The 19,522-nt window shown below is 33.5% G+C and overlaps 1 long non-coding RNA gene across 1 annotated transcript; it reads right to left on the reverse strand.

Moving 5' to 3' along the window:
• Positions 1–8,175: 8,175 nt before the first annotated feature.
• On the reverse strand, positions 8,176–18,604 carry LOC117294839. Its single transcript, XR_004519579.1, has 5 exons — positions 18,243–18,604; positions 16,680–16,815; positions 14,901–15,042; positions 11,203–11,369; positions 8,176–9,666 (listed from the first exon to the last, which is right to left on the reverse strand). It is a non-coding gene; the product is annotated as an uncharacterized LOC117294839 (long non-coding RNA).
• Between the last annotated feature and the right edge of the window lie 918 nt (positions 18,605–19,522).

Consider the following 19,522-nt stretch of genomic DNA (forward strand, 5'->3'; position numbering starts at 1 on the left):
AAGCCTGTAAGCACAACAAAATTGCTTGCTTAGCATGAAATTTCTATCTTAATAAAAACAAGATTACCAACCAAATTTTCGTGTGATTTTCAGGATAAGCAAACAACAGCTGAATGGCAGTTACAAGCAATATGCAACATAACAAATTAAAAGGAAGAAGTTTTATGCTAAGCAAATTTTTGGCTTACAGGCTTTATGAAATTGGGCCCTTTACTTTCAACCCCCCCCCCCCCCCCCCCCCCCCCCCCCCGCTCTTTCAATCTTAAACCACCGAAAACAACACCCACTACTGCTCTTCACTAATAATGGAAAAATACAGAACTCTTGAAATCAATTTCCATTTCATTAAGTTCAAGTTTTATTTAATTTCTTCTCCGAAGAAAAATCAAAGAACAAGTTTTAAAAATAATTAGAAGCCTGAGGAGAATTGAACTCTTTACAATAAAATCTAGCCAATTATTAATGCACTGGCTGGTAAACAGGACTTAGTTTTGTTCATTGGTTTTCTGTACTTTAATCCCAACCTCTCCTCTTTCGGTCAAACTTGAACCGCCCCAAGATGTTTCCCCTTTATCCCAAAATGCATCCCACTTTTCTGTCAATCTTGAACCACCCCCAAGATGTAACCCCTTCACTGCCAGCCTACCCCTCCTCCTCATATTTTTTTCTTCTTGAACCGCCCCCAAGTTGCTACCCTTTCTACTACCAGCTTGTACTTCAATCCAACCTCCCCCTTTATTTCAATTTGAACCGCCCCCAAGTTGTAACCCTTTCTACTACCAGCCTGTACTTCAATTCCAACCTCCCCCTTTCGTTCAATCTTGAACCGCCCTTAGATGTAAACATTATTTTTGTTCACAGTTGGGCCAAACAAAAATATAATAATGGTTCCTTTTCCACTCAATTTGGATAACAGGTGGGCAACATCTTTTTCATTTAGTTGGCCTAAACAAAAATAAAATTATGTTTCCCATTACACTGAATCAAAATATAGGCAAGCACACAGGTGGGCAATTATTTGTTTTGGTTTTTTCGTTTTCTGTACTTTAATCTCAACCTCCCCTCTTTCTGTCAAACTTGAACCGCCCCCAAGTTGTTACCCCTTTCTACTACCAGCCTGTACTTATCTAAACCTCCCCCTTTCTTTCAATCTTGGGCCGCCCCCAAGATGTAACCCTTTCTTTCGTGAGCAGCCTCCAAGATGTTACCCCATTTACCAGTCTGGGTCCAATTTCATATAGCCTGTAAGCACCAAAAATTGCTTGCTTAGCATGAAATTTCTATCTTAATAAAAACAGGATTACCAACCAAATTTCCAAGTGATTTTCAGGATAAGCAAACGACAGCTGAATGCCAGTAACAAGCAATATGCAACAAATTAAAATTTGGCTGGTAATCTTGTTTTATCAAGGAAGAAGTTTCATGCTAGGCAAATTTTTGTGCTTACAGGCTTGATGAAATTGGGTCCTTTACTTTAATCAACCCCCCTTTATTTCAATCTTGAACCGCCTCCAAGATGTAACCCTTTCTTCTACCAGCCTGTACTTTAATCCAAACCTCCCCCTTTCTTTTGATCTTGAGCCCCCTCCAAGATGTTACCCCTTCTACCAGTCTGGGCCCAATTTCATCAAGCCTGTAAGCACAAAAAAATTGGTTGCTTAGCATGAAATTTCTATCTTAATAATTACAAGATCACCAACCAAATTTCCACATGATTTTCAGGATAAGCAAACAACAGCTGAATGGCAGTTACAAGCAATATGCAACATAACAAATTAAAAGGAAGAAGTTTCATGCTACGCAAATGTTTGTGCTTACAGGCTTCATGAAACTTGGCCCTGTACTTTCAACCCCCCCCCCCCCTGCTCTTTCAATCTTAAACCACCGAAAACAACACCCACTACTGCTCTTCACTAATAAGGGAAAAATAAAGAACTCTTGAAATCAATTTCCATTTCATTAGATTCAAGTTTTATTAAATTTCTTCTCCGAAGAAAAATCAAAGAACAAGTTGTAACAATTAAAAGCCTGAGGAGAATTGAACTCTTTACAATAAAATCTAGGCAATTGTTAATGCACTGGTAGACAGGACTTAGCGTTCACATTAACATGTCATGCCTTTAAAGGCAGTGGACACTATTAGTAATTACTCAAAATAATTATTAGCATAAAACCTTACTTGGTAATGAGTAATGGGGAGAGGTTGATAGTATAAAACATTGTGAGAAACCACTCCCTCTGAAGTGACGTAGTTTTCGAGAAAGGAGTAATTTTCCACGAATTTGATTTCGAGACCTCAAGTTTAGAATTTGAGGTCTCGAAACAACTTTTCTTTAATTATTATCTCACAACTTCGATGACCAATTCAGCTCAATTTTTCACAGTTTTGTTATTTTATGCATATGCTGAGATACATCAAGTGAGAAGACTGGTCTTTGACAATTACCAATAATGTCCAGTGTCTATAAAAGAAAACCTGACAGGTACTCTTAAGAACAATGTATCACCCTAATCTGACATTTTGCTTATAATGATTACAAAATAAATCAGGCTGTTTTCAAAGCATTTTTCCCTAGAAAAAGGCCCTACACTATTTGTAGCTAAGGTTACATATTTAATACAAACTGTCAAGTTTGATCAACATGGTGCTTATAACATTCTCGATTCTTTGATTTCTGTTAACAGGTTCATTAAGATGATGAGGAGCAGCAGTTTCCTCACAAGAAATGCACCAAGGCTGTAATGAGAACACTTAGATTGCAGCTTCATCATGACTTCAAACACTTCATCATCTCTCTACTACAAGCTTCTTCTTGTTATCAATTCAAGGATATTAAGGTAGGCTTGTTGTTTTGTTTATGAATTGTAAAAAGGCCTGTTAACAAACAGTTTGACTTCATCACCGTGATACTTAAAGGGGTTTGTCACACTTAAAGGCACTTGTCAGCAACTTTGAGTCAACTGCTGCAGTGCACACTTCCACTTGTAAAATGTTTTTACAATCCAAACAAAAATTGCCAAAAATACGATGGGGTAAATTTGATGAAGTCTTACATCGTGTAAACAGACCTTTACTTACAGTCCATTTATTGCGACTGTTGATGTATTAAAATACTATCCATTGGTGCTGGCAGAAGGATATTTAAAGTTACTTATGCCATTTTGCTAGCAAAGCTTTGTACAACAATCAACTCATCAGCGGAAAGCACACAATGAATTGCAATGGCCACATTTCTTATAATACTAATGCTAAGCGGCAATATAAATATGTGTTGCTGGAATTACTCTTACTCAGTCAAATGTCTTAGTTCATTCTCTTGGAGAGCGTAACTTTCCTACAAAGACCAATAAGTGTTTGGATATATCGAACTCTCTAGCTCAAAGCGTTTCATAGATTGCCAATTACCGTTAACTGCTGAGGAGTTTCTGTCGCGAGTATTTCTCTTGAAGTCCTTCTGCCATCACACATCTATAAAATAATGGAAATATACAATTAATTAGTATGTGTAGTATATAATCATGTATCTATGTGATGCTTTAGTGGCTCACATGTATGGGTTAGTGTCGTAGCTTTACTTTGTCAAAGATCACATCAAGTTTGCTGAGTTTACATTTACTCACCAACCCAGCTCAATCGTTAAAGATTTTGTACCATTCATACTTTCATTTCAATGGCACTTCTAGAAAGATAATAATATTGAATGTGAGGAACAATGGCATCAATTGATGGTATACTATCAGGTTTTGATTTTAGATATATCAAGTAGTAAATAATTTGGGTTTGAACAAAGACAAACCGACTAGAGCGGGGTTTGAACCAAGGACCAAATTATGCCGGCGCACAACTGACCTATCCAGCCTTTTGTTGGCGGTCTCCGTCTTTAGTCAATATTATGTTTGCTTGGGGTGCTATTTCTTAATTCATTCCAAGATTATTAGTTTAATTATAAGACGATCAGTCTTTTTGATCACCAGTAAGCATTTATCCAATGTTTATACACGTTGCCTATTCTGCAACATATAAGCAGAGACTGTGAATGTTTTGTGGAATCAGTAAATTCATTCATGCTCCTGTTTCAGTGAACACACTGGTAACAAGCAACTTTGAATGTGAATAACATAAAATCATCAACAGAGCTCGAGTTCGTAGTCCTTATCAGTTTTTATTAAAAACGCTTTGATATTTGGTTTATTGATTGCGCTATCAACACACAAGCAAGCATGATTTTGTTTAGAGATAATTAACTAGAACTCAAACTTAATACTCTGTGAACTTTCAGATTAAACCGCATCAGTTTCAAGTTGTTGTTGTTGATACATAGCAGCTTGGCTGATAAGGAATACGGACTCGAGCTCTGTTGATGTTTCTGTTCAGCAGAGTGTAGGTTCGAGTCCTGATCGTGACACTTGTGTCCTATAGCAAGACACTTAATCATTATTGATGGGGGGCCGTAAGCTGTTGGTTCTGTGTGCTGTGTAATACACCTAAAATAACTTTGTGCACTTATCTGAAAGAGAGGGGGGTCTGCCCCAATATTCCTGGTCTGATTGGCTGTGCATCACAGCACCGTGTAAAGGAATTGGTCTCGTACTTGAGCATCAGGGACGAGCGTCACTGAGTGACGTTTATGAGGGCTATATAAGATGCCACCAGTATTATTATTACCATTTTACAACTTAGAGTGCCCTTTTCTTATCGAGTGTTTGCCTTCTTGTAGAGATAAAAAGTTGCAATTAGTTTCTCGTAGTTTAAGTTAGTGGTGTAACCAGAGGGGGCCCCAAAACATTTCCCCAAAATGAGACAGACTTGGGGACAAGTCGTCAAAATGTCTGTTGCGGTGATAGCGAAACAGCTTTCTCGTAACTATCTATCGATACTGCTTCATCTTGAGAAACTATTGCTACTACAACATGAAACACTAAAATGAAAGTAGTCTCCAAAAGGCTGACTGTTGCGGTGATAGCGAACAGCTTTCTCGTATTCGTAACTATCTATCGATACTGCTTCTTTGCGAGAGACTATTGCTCTCTTGACTACATTTTAATGACCCCCCCTCCCCTATCTCTTGTTACAACACAAACGTTTACACAACTTGGCTACTTTATACTGTGATGTATCTTGTCAATATTACTCAGATGGAAATCCGTCGGTGAAGTTTGAGAAGCCAAAGATCGTGTACTGTATACTAGTTGTATCTATGCTCAGGCAATGTTGTTGTTTACATTATGGCCTACTACTATTGCTCGTTTGACTGCACTTTAATGACCCCCTCCCCCCTATCTCTGGTTACAACACAGACGTATATAACTTGGCTACTTACTGTGATGTTATGTATCTTGTCAATTACTCAGATAGAAATCCGTCGGTGAAGTTTGAGCAGCCGAAAGATCGTGTACTTGTATACTTATTGTATCTATGCTCAGGCAATGTTGTTGTTTACATGGCCTAGTTATTGATCTCTTGACTACACTTTAATGACCCCCTCCCCCCTATCTCTGGTTACAACACAAACGTATACAGCTTGGCTACTTACTGTGATGTTATGTATCTTGTCAATTACTCAGATAGAAATCCGTCGGTGAAGTTTGAGCAGCCGAAAGATCGTGTTCTTGTATACTTATTGTATCCATGCTCAGGCAATGTTGTTGTTTACATGGCCTAGTATTGATCTCTTGACTACACTTTAATGACCCCCTCCCCCCCATATCTCTGGTTACAACACAGACGTATACAACTTGGCTACTTACTGTGATGTTATGTATCTTGTCAATTACTCAGATAGAAATCCGTTGGTGAAGTTTGAGAAGCCGAAAGATCGTGTACTTGTATACTTATTGTAGCTCAGGCAATGTTGTTGTTTACATTATGGCAGCTGTCAATGTCTGGTTCCCAGTCTCTAAGCAGTGGTAATACAGATAGTGATGGGTGTCTGACTATTTTTTCCTTTGATATTTATTGGGAAAAATACGTGAATAAGTGTACGTTTTTAGAGTTTTTTATATTGGAAATGACTTGTAGTTGAAGAGTTTAAGTATGTAAACTAAATGACTTGTCTAAGAATTGGTAAAAAATGCAAGAATTGAAGAAGTCGATCTACCAAAATGCGTTACTTGTATGTTGTTTTTGTATGTTGAACCTGTATACTTACTACACGTAGCTAAACTCAATTAAGTTGCATTTAAAAGCCGTTTTTCGAGTTAGGTTGTACATTTTAGGTGAATCTTAAGGAGGATTTTTATAGTACTATAATGATGTAGGCAGTTTTAACGTGTTTAGCAGTATTTTAAGGCCGTTTTAGTGATTAAAATTGTAAAATTGAGAAATTTCAAGACTTTTTGCACTTAATTTTTTTTTTTTTTCACCGATTGTCACCAAAATTAACGAGCGTACGTTTCAAGCGATTTTAAGAAAATGATGGACCAAAAATGAGTAAAAATTTGAAATTTTTGGTAAAAAAAAATTTTCTAACAACTTTTTTCACCAAAATTAACGAGCGTGCGTTTCAGGCGATTTTAATTTTTTCATAGACCGTTAAAAAAAAAATTAACGGTCTTTTTTTTTTTTTTTTACCCAAAAATCGAAAAATATCAAAAAATTCTTGCCTCCCTCTCCCCCTCTCTTCCCGGTGCCGCCTCCCCCTCTCTCTCTGGTCCCGGTGTCGTCCCCTCCTCGTGGTGCCGCCTCCGTGTTGACTCCTCTTGCTGCTGCGTCTCCTGTCCGGGCGTCAGTACCTATTCATGTTCCTGTGGAAGAAGCGTGGGTTATTTCTTTATTTCGCTTACCTCATGGTCCGTGCCGGGGCTCGAACCTCTCATCTTGTCCTCGCGAAACTGTAACCTTAACCACTAGGCCACAACGATGACTGTACAAATCATACATTTTTTGGAGTGATGAATATTACACAACTTAGTATGTACACCACTGCGTAGTATATTTACGGGAATAAATAATTAAATAGCGCCCTCTGTTGGTCGAATAAATAATTAAATAGCGCCCTCTGTTGGTTAAGGAATCCAGCGCCAATGTAAAATAAAAAATTGTTTGCTGTTTTGAATTAGATAAAAAAAAGAGAAAAAAATCGTTTTCGCCAATAAATTATTTAAGGAGTTTGATTCGTATCATTAATGTTTTTACGCTTTAAAGGCCCCTTTAACCAAGTCCAATTATTTTAGGCAACCATTTTAAACTAATACATTTTAAAACAAAGACAATGTAAGAAAGAAAACATGGCGCAAGTTATATGTAATGTTTTCACATTTTTATTGTCATTACTAAATAATAACATTTTTATTGACATTAATAAATAATTATATCTCTTTTATTAATTATAACATTTTTATTGACATTCATAAATAATTCTATCTCTTTTATTAATTATAACATTTTTATTGACATTAATAAATAATTCTATCTCTTTTATTAATTATAACATTTTTATTGACATTATTAAATAATTCTATCTCTTTTATTAATTATAACATTTTTATTGACATTAATAATAATTCTATCTCTTTTATTAATTATAACATTTTTATTGACATTATTAAATAATAGGAAATTTGTTATACAAATTATTGGTCAATATGCAACTCTGTGACAAATAAATTAAAAGATAAAACTCACAGATACAGTTGAACAGTAAGACAATCTATAACAAGGATGGATATATAAATACTGGAAAGTCTTTTCCTACATTGGTGATGAAAATTAACAATAAAAGTGAAGTAAATAAAAGACAGTAAATTAATATATATTTGTTGGTGTTCTTTCCTCTCGATAGAGTGTCATGCCTTCAAAATAGAAGATTTTAAAGACTCAGATATCTAATTCCAACAATACAGAAGTTTGTATTTAAAAGACACTGGACACCTTTGGTAATTATCCAAGACCAGTCTTCTCACTTGGTGCATCCCAACTTATGCATAAAATAACAAACCTGTGAAAATTTGGACTCAATGGGTCATCGAGTTTGCGAGAGAAAAATTTAAGAAAAATCAATATTGTCACACAAGTTGTGCTTTAAGATGACTTGAATTCGAGACCAAAGCTGAGGTCTCTTATTCAATTAACAAATTTTAGTAAGAAATTACCTCTTTCCCAGAAACTATGTTACTTCAGAGGGAGCCGATTCTCACAATGTTTTATACCATCAACAGCTATCCAATGCTTGTTACCAAGTACAGTTTTTATGCTAACAATATTTTGAGTAATTACCAATAGTGTCAAGTGCCTTTACTGTATTATTACACACGGTCAGTAGAGCTGAAAAAAAAAGTTATACTCTGATGTGTGAGTCAGGAGAAAAAATTTTTAAAAAGTTTGGTTTCTAAAACAAGCATCGATGTAAGACCCGTTTTTTTCCCCAGATATTTGTTCAGAAAAGTTTCTTCAAAATCAGTATGCTTTCAAACATTTTTAAAGATGATCTTTTTTTATCCTGCACAATCGTGTATACTACCTCTTAATTTAAGTCATGCCAACCATTTAGTTTAAAGAAAACAATAGCCATGTTTCTTACTACACCCAAAAATACAGTTTGTTCAAAGTTGGGCCACACAAAATTATATAAATGTTTCCCTTTACACTGAGTTTGGGCAACAACTTTTTTCTTTTGGTTGGACTAAACAAAAATAAAGTTATGTTTCCCATTGAAATAAAAGTTAGTTCACAAGTTTTTTTGAAGTTTGTGCAAATAAAACAAATGGGTGATATAATTTGTACTCATTTTGTCTTTGTGTTTTAAGATTATAAAAGTGAGCAACATGTTTTTCAAGGCTCATTTTGGGCCAAACAAATGATAGCCATGTTAACTTTACACTGAAAAAGTGGGTCTCTATTTTACGTTATTTCATAACTGTTTTCAGTTGGGCCAACGAAAATATAATGATGTTCCGATTACACTGGACTTTTGGTGTATGGTGGGTATCTATTATTTTGTAATAGTTTTTAAGGCGAAACAAAAATACAGTTAAGTTTCCGTACGCTGATAAATTGGTAATTAGGTAGTAAGGGCGAAGCAAAAATGTAGCCATGTTTTCCACTAAAAAAAATAGGTGGTACACAGGTGGGCACCTCTTGTTATGATTTTGTTTTCATAATAAAAAGTTTGGCCAAATAAAAAGACGGTCACATTTTCCTGAAAAAAGAAATGGGTATTTATTCGGTTTAATAGGAAACATGATTATATTTTTGTTTGGCCCATTTATAATTTTCCTTACCCCATTCATAGTATTCCTTCCGATTTACAAGCCAAGTTCAAATATCCAGCCTTGATTTTCTTGACAGCATCAGCGAAACCTTCAGGGTTGTTCACTCGATCAATCTCAAAGTAGTATTTACCAATGAAGATGTCACCGAGGATCCAAAGAGGTTTATAGATGTGTCTATTCTGATGAATCCACTCTTGCAAAGTGTGTCTCCCATCTTGGTTACTCCGAGTAGTTATTACCAATGAAGATGTTACCAATAATCCAAACAGCACCCATGGGTTTAAAGATGTCTATTCTGATGAATCCACTCTTGCAAAGTGTCTCTCACATCTTGGTTAACTCCGGGTAGTTATTACCAATGAGGATGTTACCAAGGATCCAAAGAGCGCCCATGGGTTTAAAGATGTCTCTTCTGATGAATCCACTCTTGCAAAGTGTCTCTCACATCTCGGTTTCCTGAAACGCAAGATGAGAAGATCACTTACACCAACTTAATTTAATAGCTTCTTATACGCTGTAGCACCTTCTGAAATATAAGATGCTACATAATTGGGTTCCGAATTCATCACTGCAGCAACCTATCTTTCTGAAAGTTTATATACACTCAGTTTCTTGAGTACCTTGTTTGGTAGGTACGTGCGCTATATAAGACATTTATATAAAAATGACTTGAAAGGTGAGCAAGGTGTTTTTTTTTCTTTTCTATTTTTACAATCCCTCAAAAAGACAAGGAAGTGGTCAATAGTCATGTTTCCTATTACACAAAAAAGAACAGTTTGTTCACAGTTGGACCAAATAACAAATATTTTAAAAAGTTTCCTTATTCAAACTGAATTTAGGTAAAAAGTTGGTAACATCTATTTCTTTTAGTTGGCCTAAACAAAAATAAAATTACATTTCTTATTACACTGTATCAAAATTGTAGGTAAATACACAGGTGGGCAAAAATCCCCCTTTTTTTTAAGTTTTGGCAAATAAAGTAATTGGGTAAGACTGTAGGTGGACAACATGTTTTGAACTCATTTTGTCTTTTTTAAGTTTTACTTTTAAGTTCGGGCAAATAAAGAAAATGGGTAAGATTGTAGCTGTGCAACATGATTTGTATTCATTTGTGGTATTTTATTTATCCTTTTATAAATTAAACTTGGGAAAAATTAAGAAAGTGGATTGTAGGTGGGCCAAAAAAAATAAACCAAGGTTTACTTTTACACTGAAAAAGGGGGGCCTCTTTTTTTTCTTCTGTTGAGCCAAAAGATAAAATAATCATGTTTCCTGTTACACTAAATTAAGATAACTGTTGAACAGTTGGGCAACAATTGTTTTTGATAGGAGGGCCAAAAAAAAGAGTTAAGTTTCCAAATACAATGACAAATTTGTAGGTACAGGGTGTAAAAAAAAAAAATAGTCATGTCTTCACTGAGAAGAAAAGGTAAGTTCACAAGTGGGCAAAGTCTTTTTATGAGTTTATTTTAAAGTTTTGCCAAATAAAAATATGAGAAATGGGAAGGTAGTTGTATGGGCAAAATGGTTTCTTTTTCCTCACATTTGGGCCAAAAAAATTACAATATAACAAACAAAAAACAAGTCCTGTTCTTCATAACAGGTGGGCATTTTTATTTTAACAGTTGGGCAAAAAAAACCAAAAGAGGCAAGTGTTCTCATTTGGTGTAACCTGACATTTTACGCATAGAATAACAAATCTGTGAAGATCTTTGTGCGATTGGTCACGAAGTTCCAAGAAGTCAATAAAAGAAAAAAACATCCATGTTGCACCAATTTGTGTGCTTTCAGAAAAGCTTTAGGTCTGAAGTCTTTCTCAGATTCAAAAGTTTGGTGAGAAATAACCTCTTTCTCAAAAACAATGTAACTTCAGAGGAGGTCGTTTCACACAAAGTTTTATACTATCAACTAATCAGCAAGTTTTAGTGCTCTGGTATATAGCTTTCTTGTCTCGCAGCCACCTAGTGTCCTGAAAGTGTCCATTGAACTTACTTTCACTTTGATGATACTGACAGGAGGTGCAGCTCCAATCAAGCTTAGAATCTATTCCACGTCCGCTGTTGGCCGGGTCAAAACAGAGGTCCCAGTGTCACAGATTGCTTGGCAACCACCATTGGAGAGTTTTCCTAGCGGAGATTTTCTCTGTCCAGTGGTAAACCCTGAAGTGGCAAGAAATACACAAACTTTAATCCATGTTGAAAAACTTTGATTGTCTAAATAACTGAGCCAAACAAATCAAAAGTTTTGTTTCCCATTTACAATGGAAACAAAAACAGGTGGGGAACATCATTATCATTTTTCAAAAATTGGCCAAATAACAAGAAAGTAATGTTTCCAAAAACCTTCAAATATAAGCTAGTTGGAAGGATTATTAAAGAGGAAATTTCAAAGATATATAAATTAGGCAGGTCCATCTACAACAACAAAAATATTCAAAAAAGGTAATTATGAAAAAATACAACATAAGCAAGAAATGATGGAAGGAAAAAGTTATCATTAGTCATAATTGGTCTATTAAAATGGCAAACAAGGTTTAGCACAAAAAAGCCACCAAAAAGTTCACATGTATACAAAAGAAGAAATATTAAATATATAAAAAAAATTATTTGTGGGGAATTTTAGAGAGACAACTTTGAAGATTATGTGAGTAAAAAAAAAATATTAAAATGTGAAATTGTTTCAAAATACAAGATAAGCAAAAAGTAAGGGAAGGAAAAAGGCATTATTCATTAAAGAAAAAAAAGGATAAAAGTAAAAAAGAAAACGAAGTTAATATAAAGGGATACAACAATGTTATTATTAAAAGAGAAAAGTTAATATTATTATTGAACAATATTTAGAACAATTCAAGCAAGGGATAAAAAAAGAGAAACATGTCTATTTAGCCAAATTGCAGTAAATTTTAAAAAGTTGTTTGGAGGGAATTTCCAAGTGGAAACTTCAGAGATATACAAATTATGCAAGCAAAAAAAATGAAAATGTGAAATTATTGAATTATTAAGAAAAAAACATATTATTATTCAGTGAAGGAAAAAGGGATCAAAAGAGAAAAGTAAAAAAAAAAGTTATTATTCAAGGGATAAAAAAAAAATTATTATCAAAGGGATAAAAAAAGGAGAAAAGTTATTATTATTATTATTATTGAAAAATATTAAGAACAATGTAAGCAAGGGATAAAAAAAAAAGCAAAGTTATTATTATTAACAAATTGTTTATTTTAATGGCAAACGGCTCAGCATACATACAAACAAATGGGGAACATTTCAATTTTAGAAAGTTGTTTGGAGGGAATTTCATAGTGAAAACTTCAGAGATATACAAATTGTGTGAGTACAAAAAAAAATGAAAATGTGAAATTATTAAAAAGTACAAGATAAGCATAAAGTAAGGGAAGAAAAAAGTAATTATTATTCATTGAAGGTAAAAGGGATCAAAGGAAAAATTTTTTTTAAAAATTGTATTCAAGGGATAAAAAAAAGTTATTATCAAAGGGATAAAAAAAGGAGAATGGTTACTATTTTTATTATTAAACAATATTTAGAACAATTTCGGCAAAGGATAAAAAAGAGAAAAATTATTATTATTAATAAATTTTAAAATGGCAAACAGGGCTCAGCAAAAAAGCCATGTTGCAGTATACATACACAAAAGGTGGAACATTTAAATTTTAAAAAGTTGTTTGGGAGAAAATTTTAAAGTGGAAACTTCAGAGATATACTAATTATGCGAGTAAAAAAAATGAAAATGTGAAATTATAAAAAAATACAAGATAAGCATAAAGTAAGAAAAAAGTAATTATTGTTCATTGAAGAAAAAAGGAGAAAAGTAAAAAAAAAATTACTAATAAAGGGATACAAAAAGGAGAAACAAGTTATTATTATTATTATGGAAAATTATTGAGAACAATTAAAGCAAGGGATAACATAAAAAATATTATTATTATTAATAAATTGTCTATTAAAATGAAACATTTAAAATTTAAAAAGTTATTTGGAGGGAAAAGAACATATCTTTTCAAAGATTACAAATGATGTAGGTAAAAAAATAAGAATAACAGATATTTAAATATTTGAGAAAAGCAACAAATAAGGTAGAAAACAGTGTTATTTATTATTGGTCTTTTGAAATTGCCAACATGGTCAACCAAAAAGCAGAATTGCGAATATACAAATATTAAAGCATTCAAATTCTATCTATATAGAAAGGGAAGAATTTTAAAGAATAAAAAAGAAAAAGAAAAAAAATATGCAGGTACACCAACAATAACAAAGATATAATAAAAAAAATGAAAATATTTAGAACAAAGCAAGATAACAAAGGATAAAAAAGTTATTGTTATTGTTATTCATTCAAACATCCAAAAGGCTCAAACAAAAAGCCAAATTGCATATGACGGTAAAATCGTTTCAATTTTAATTACTATTGTTTCAAAAGGACGTTGTAGAAATTTTTAAGGGGGAATTTTTATTGTAATTTTTTTTTTTACACCAACAATAACGAAAAAGTAATTTTTTAAATGTAATTTTATAATTTAAGAAAGGGATAAAAAGAGAAAAGTAATTATTTTTAATGATTTGTCGATTAAAATGGCAAACAGGGCTCAAGAAAGAGCCAAATTGCAGTATATAAATTAAAGTAAAAATATTTAATTTTTAAAAAGTTATTTGGAGGGAATTTTGGCGAGGAAACTTAAAAAATGTACAAATTAGGCTACATGTATGTAGTTTCAAAAAAGTGTTGACAAAGTGTAATTATTAAAAAATTTAAAAAGAAGCAAAAAATAAGGGAAGATCAAAAATTATTATTCATTACTATTTTTATAAATTTTAAAGAAGAAATCTTAAAATATACAAATTATGTTAGTACATCTATTACAACAAAAAATTAAAAATATTTAGACAACAAACAAACTAAGCAAGAGATATTGTTCTATGAGAATTACTCAGTAACTTGGCTTGACCAAAAAGCAGAATTGCAGGTACATACAATGGTATGAAAATATGTATGGAAGTGGGTGGACGGGCGACATTTTTTTCCTCCATAGTAAACACAGAGTTAGTCTTGTTTCCTGTACACTAAGGACCCCAACCACCAACCCCCCTAAAAATAAATACGTAAAAAATGACCTGTTTTAGGTTAACTGACCAACAACCACAAAATATATGCAATAATAAATTCCAACCATGTCATCTAATTCATGCATCAATACTCAATTATTATTTCTGTCCAAACATTGTATGTGATATCAAACATAATATTGTTTGAATTCATCAAATTTGAACATCTCATCACAGAGCAAGATTCAAATTTAACATCTCACTAGAGCAAGATGTTAAATATTTCAAAAAGTTACCTCTACTCAATGGCATTAACATATGACCAAGCTTTTACTGTCTACCTTGTACCTATGGGGGTTGGGGTAAAAACCTGAGCCCATTACTTACACAGATTTGAAGTGTCTACTGCACATGACAGAGAGTTCTCTGAGTGCGCATAATTAATTAAATCCCACCCATTTCAAAATGCACTGTAATGAGGGTGACAACCTTGTTCCCAAGGGTACTAATGATCATACCCTTGAATGTGTACTAAGCATTGTGGGGACAAGCTTGCCACCTCTAACAGCAGGTGGCCTATGTGGCCTTTGTGTTATTCCACTTCCAGGTCTATAAAAATGATATCAAGCTTACCAGGTACATCTTCCACAAGTTCAGGTTTGGTGAGTCCATTGTACTCTGTCAGTCTTAGTTTCTCCGACGCATAATAAGCTCTGGATGGATCTGTGCATAGATGCTCCCCTTCATCTTGTTGAAGGCCTTACGAAGCAACTCCCTAAAACACAAGAACATTATCAATTTGATCAAATCATGAATATAGTATGTGCCACCAGTGGAGCTGACCTGGTTCCTCAAATAACTATATCAGTGTTTATGGCTCTCAACAATTTTTTAAAGGAAAATAAAGTCTGGAAATTGATGGTTATAATTTGAAATAATGTTAGAATTGCAAAAATGGTTCAAACAAAAAGCAGAATTGTGGATACATTCAAATAGTAAAATCATTCAAATTTAAATAAATTATGACAGAAGGAAGCAATTAAAAAAGAAAAAGAAAAGAAAAAGACAATTGATGTATTTAGATACAAAAACATAAAATATAAAACAAAAATTGAAAGTGTTTACAACAACATTATACATACAAGAACAAAAAAGGGATAAAAAAGAGAAAGGTTATTGTTGTTATTCATTATTAAAATTGAAAATAAGGCTCCCGACCAAAAAGCCAAACTGTAGATAGTAGATCATTCAAAAAGAAATTGTTATCATTCGAATAATAACGACATTAACATTTTAAAAGTTAGATGGAAGGAAATTAATAATATTTAAAACAATTAAGCAAGGGATAAACAAGAGAAAGTTTATTATTATTAAAGGGACAAAAAAGGAGAAAAGTTATTATTATTGAACAACATGTATAACAATTTAAGCACAGGACAAAAAAGATTTTTTTGAAATATTATTATTACTAATAAATTGTCAATTTAAATGGCAAACAGGGCTCAGCTAAAAAGCAAAATTGAAGTACACATATAAAAAGTAGAAACATTTAAATTTTAAAAAGATAACAGGGTTTAGAACCATTAAATTAAGGGATACAAAAAGCGAAAAGTTTTGAGCCCTGTTTGCCATTTAAAATGTCTATTTAAATGGCAAACAGGGCTCAGGTAAAAATACAAATTGCAGTATATATACAAAAAGTAGAAACATTTAAATCTTAAAAAGATAAGAACAATTAAATTAACTGATAAAAAAGAGAAAAGTGTTAATTATTAATAAATTGTCAATTAAAATGTTAAACAGGACTGGCAGAGTCTGCAAAAAAACCAAACTGCAGTAACCGTACAAAGAGTGGGAACTTTTTATTCGTCCTTAAAAAACATAAATAAATGACGAGAGTTATATTAATAATGACATTGACATCATCACAGTGTACAATGACCAAAGATCCACTTTACATGTGTAGTTCATGCAAAGAGCTTGGCCAAACGGTTTGTTTGATATCAAGAATATGGTTTGAATGCATTAAATTTAAACATCTCAAGAGGCAATCTATGAATAAAATCATGTATACCCAAGCTTTTACTGTCTACCTTGTACCTATGGGGTTGGGGTAAAAACCTGAGCTCATTACTTACACACATTTGAAGTGTCTACTGCCCATGACAGAACTGCTCTCTATGTGTGCATAATTAATTTTAAATCCTGCCCATTTCATTCTAGTGGTCCAATAAGCATCCATAATGCACTGTAATGAGGGTGACTACCTTGTTCCCAAGGGTACTAATGATCATACTCTTGAATGTGTACTAAGCATTGTGGGGACAAGCTTGCCACCTCTAGCAGCAGGTGGCCTATTTGGCCTTTGTGTCATTTCCACTTCCAGGTATATAGAAATGATCTCAAGCTTACCAGGTACATCTTCCACAAGTTTAGGTTTGGTGAGTCCATTGTACTCTGTCAGTCTTAGTTTTTCCCGAAGCATTACAAGTCAGATAAGCTCTGGATGGATCTGTGCATAGATGCTCTCCTTCATCTTGTTTAAGGCCTTAAGCATCAAACCATAAAACACAAGAACATTATAAATTTGATTTAATATCAAGTGCCACCAGTGGAGCCAACCTGGCTCCTAAAATATATCATTTTTTTAAAGGAAAATAAAGTCTGAAAATTTGTTACATTTGGTTAATAATATTAAATTGCAAGCATGCTTGCAGACAAAACAGAATTGCTTGTACATACAAATAGTAAAATCATTCAAATTTTCATAGGACAGTAGGAAGGAATTTTAAGGAAGAATTTTGAAAGATACAATTTATGAAGGTACAACAACAACAACAAAAATATAAAATAAACACAAAAATATTTAGATCAAAACAAGATAAAAGGAGAAATGTTATTGTTATTCATTATTTAAATTGCAAACAAGGCTCAACCAAAAAGCCAAATTGCAGAGAGTAAATCATTCAAAAAGAAATTTATCATCACACACAAAAATAATAACAACATAAACTCAAAGAGGAAATTTCAAAGAAATACAAATTATAAAAGATAGAAAAAGTATGTGTACACCAACAAAAAATATAAACAAAATTAATAATAATAATATTTAGAAGAAAAGCAAGGGATAAAAAGGAGAAAAGTTATTATTTTAAATAAATTGTCTATTAAAATGGAAAACAGTGCTCAGCAAAAAGCAAATGCAGTGCACATACAAAAAGTATAAACAATTCAATTTTAATAAGTTACTTGGAGGAAATTTTGAAAGAGGAACCTTCTAGGATATACAAATTATGTGGACGAAAAAAAAATATTTGAAAAGAAAATTTTTCTTTTAATACAAATATGGCTCGACCAAAAAGCCAAAGTTAGGATGTATACAAATAGTTTTAAAAAGAAGGTATTTGGATGGAATTTTTTGAAGTGGAAAATTCAAAGATACAAATGATGTAGGAACAAGTTTGCAACAATATTTACGAAGAGAAATATAAAATAATAATAACAACACACACAAGATAAACAGGAAATGTGGGGGAAAAATTGATAAAAAGAGAAAAGTTATAACTATTATTCATTAATATTATTTGTCTTTCCTTTAAAATGCAAAAAAGGCACGACCAAAAAGCCAAAGATAATTTATCACTTTTGTTTTGGTAAAAGTTTGTTTAAAATAAAAAATGTGGAACTTGGACTTGGACTTTGGAAGGATAAGAAAATCTTTCCGAAGGAAGTTGATCTATTGATAGGCAGGCGATATTCCACACAATTGAAATTCAATAATGACTCAATAGTCACATATTGGCTCTGTGTAAAGACTAGAGCCATTCAATCATTCATTCATATTAAAAAAAACAAGCATGTACAGTGTATTGTTATTGTTATGCAATTGCAATCGGACACTGGCCACATTACCAGGCCTGACATTTGACAGACGGCCTTCTTGAAATCACTGGCGTTCATTCAAACAAAACTTACCCAAAATGTCTGTTGTCTGCCTGAAATCAGCACTCATTCTCTGGCTGGCTGTTCACTGTGATTTGATGTGAATTCCGATGGTGACATTCGCATTCGTAGATGACGGACAGGTTGATATTGATTAAACAAAATCACAATCGCAACATAACAACAAGCATTGGTTTCGTTGCAGAAGTAAATAATCCAACCAGCAGTCTAGTTCCCTTTCGTTTGCTATTTTAGTGATAGTTTCTAGTTAAGGGACCATACTAAATCTGTTACTCCTCTATTGAGGGCGCTGTTTACATTGAGTTGTTTTATTTGTCGAAAGTTTTTCGCCTGTCAGAAATTTAAACCCATAAAAAAACAAAGTGTAAACCAAAACTAATTAAAATAACAATTAAAGAAACAGTTTTTAGTGAGTATACAACCAAAACCTTTTATAAGTAGGGGCTCATTACTGTTTTTGACAAGGTCATCTTCCAAGTTGGTTCTAGCATGGAGCAATAAACTAGTTTATTGCTCCATGGTTCTAGGTCGTACCGACTTAGCACCCCCCCCCCCCACTCACCACCACCGTTAAATTGATACGGCGCCCTCTATTGGTGAGATAGAAACCAGCCCGCTACGCTAACCGTGTGAGTAGTCTGTAGTGTGTCAGCTCTGAGTGAAGGGAAGTTGGGGTAAAAGGGCAAACAAAATTCCGAAATGTAACAATCTCAATGAAAAGGCAGTACAATGTATTTGTGTTTTTAAACATGACCCCTTATCCATGGGCGTCAATCTGTCTTGAAAGATGGGGGGGGGGCATGGTATCTTAAGTCATAACATTTACAGCATGGGGTACGGGCCCGCTTAAAGGCCCCTGGCAAATTTTAGGCCGTTGATACTCTCTGGTGCAATCTAGGGAGTCTGAGGGGTAATGTGCCCCCTCTCAGATGTTAGATTTGCAGCCAGGCCTTCTTGAAATGTTGATGCACCATATCTTTTTCTATTGATAGTTTGTATCTAAAAAGCAACTCAAGCTTGGTATCGTGATTATTTCTGCATATTTAATGCTAAGACAGTTTTTCATCCAAATCATCATCAGCATCGTCACGGATGGACCCAGACAAGAAGTTGTAGAGGGGTCTTTTGCAGTTTTGGGTCATTTTGCATATAGATGCTTTGTGGTGCACTCTGGGGCTTCTTGACCAATAAAGGGCATAATGAATTAAATAGAACATAAAGCCTTTAAAATGTGAGCAGCAGTAGAACCTTTTGGGTTAACAGCATCTTCAGGTGCGGACGTACGACACAAA

The sequence above is a fragment of the Asterias rubens genome, chromosome 9 (assembly GCF_902459465.1).
Source record: "Asterias rubens chromosome 9, eAstRub1.3, whole genome shotgun sequence".
In the NCBI taxonomy this organism is placed as follows: Eukaryota; Metazoa; Echinodermata; class Asteroidea; order Forcipulatida; family Asteriidae; genus Asterias; species Asterias rubens.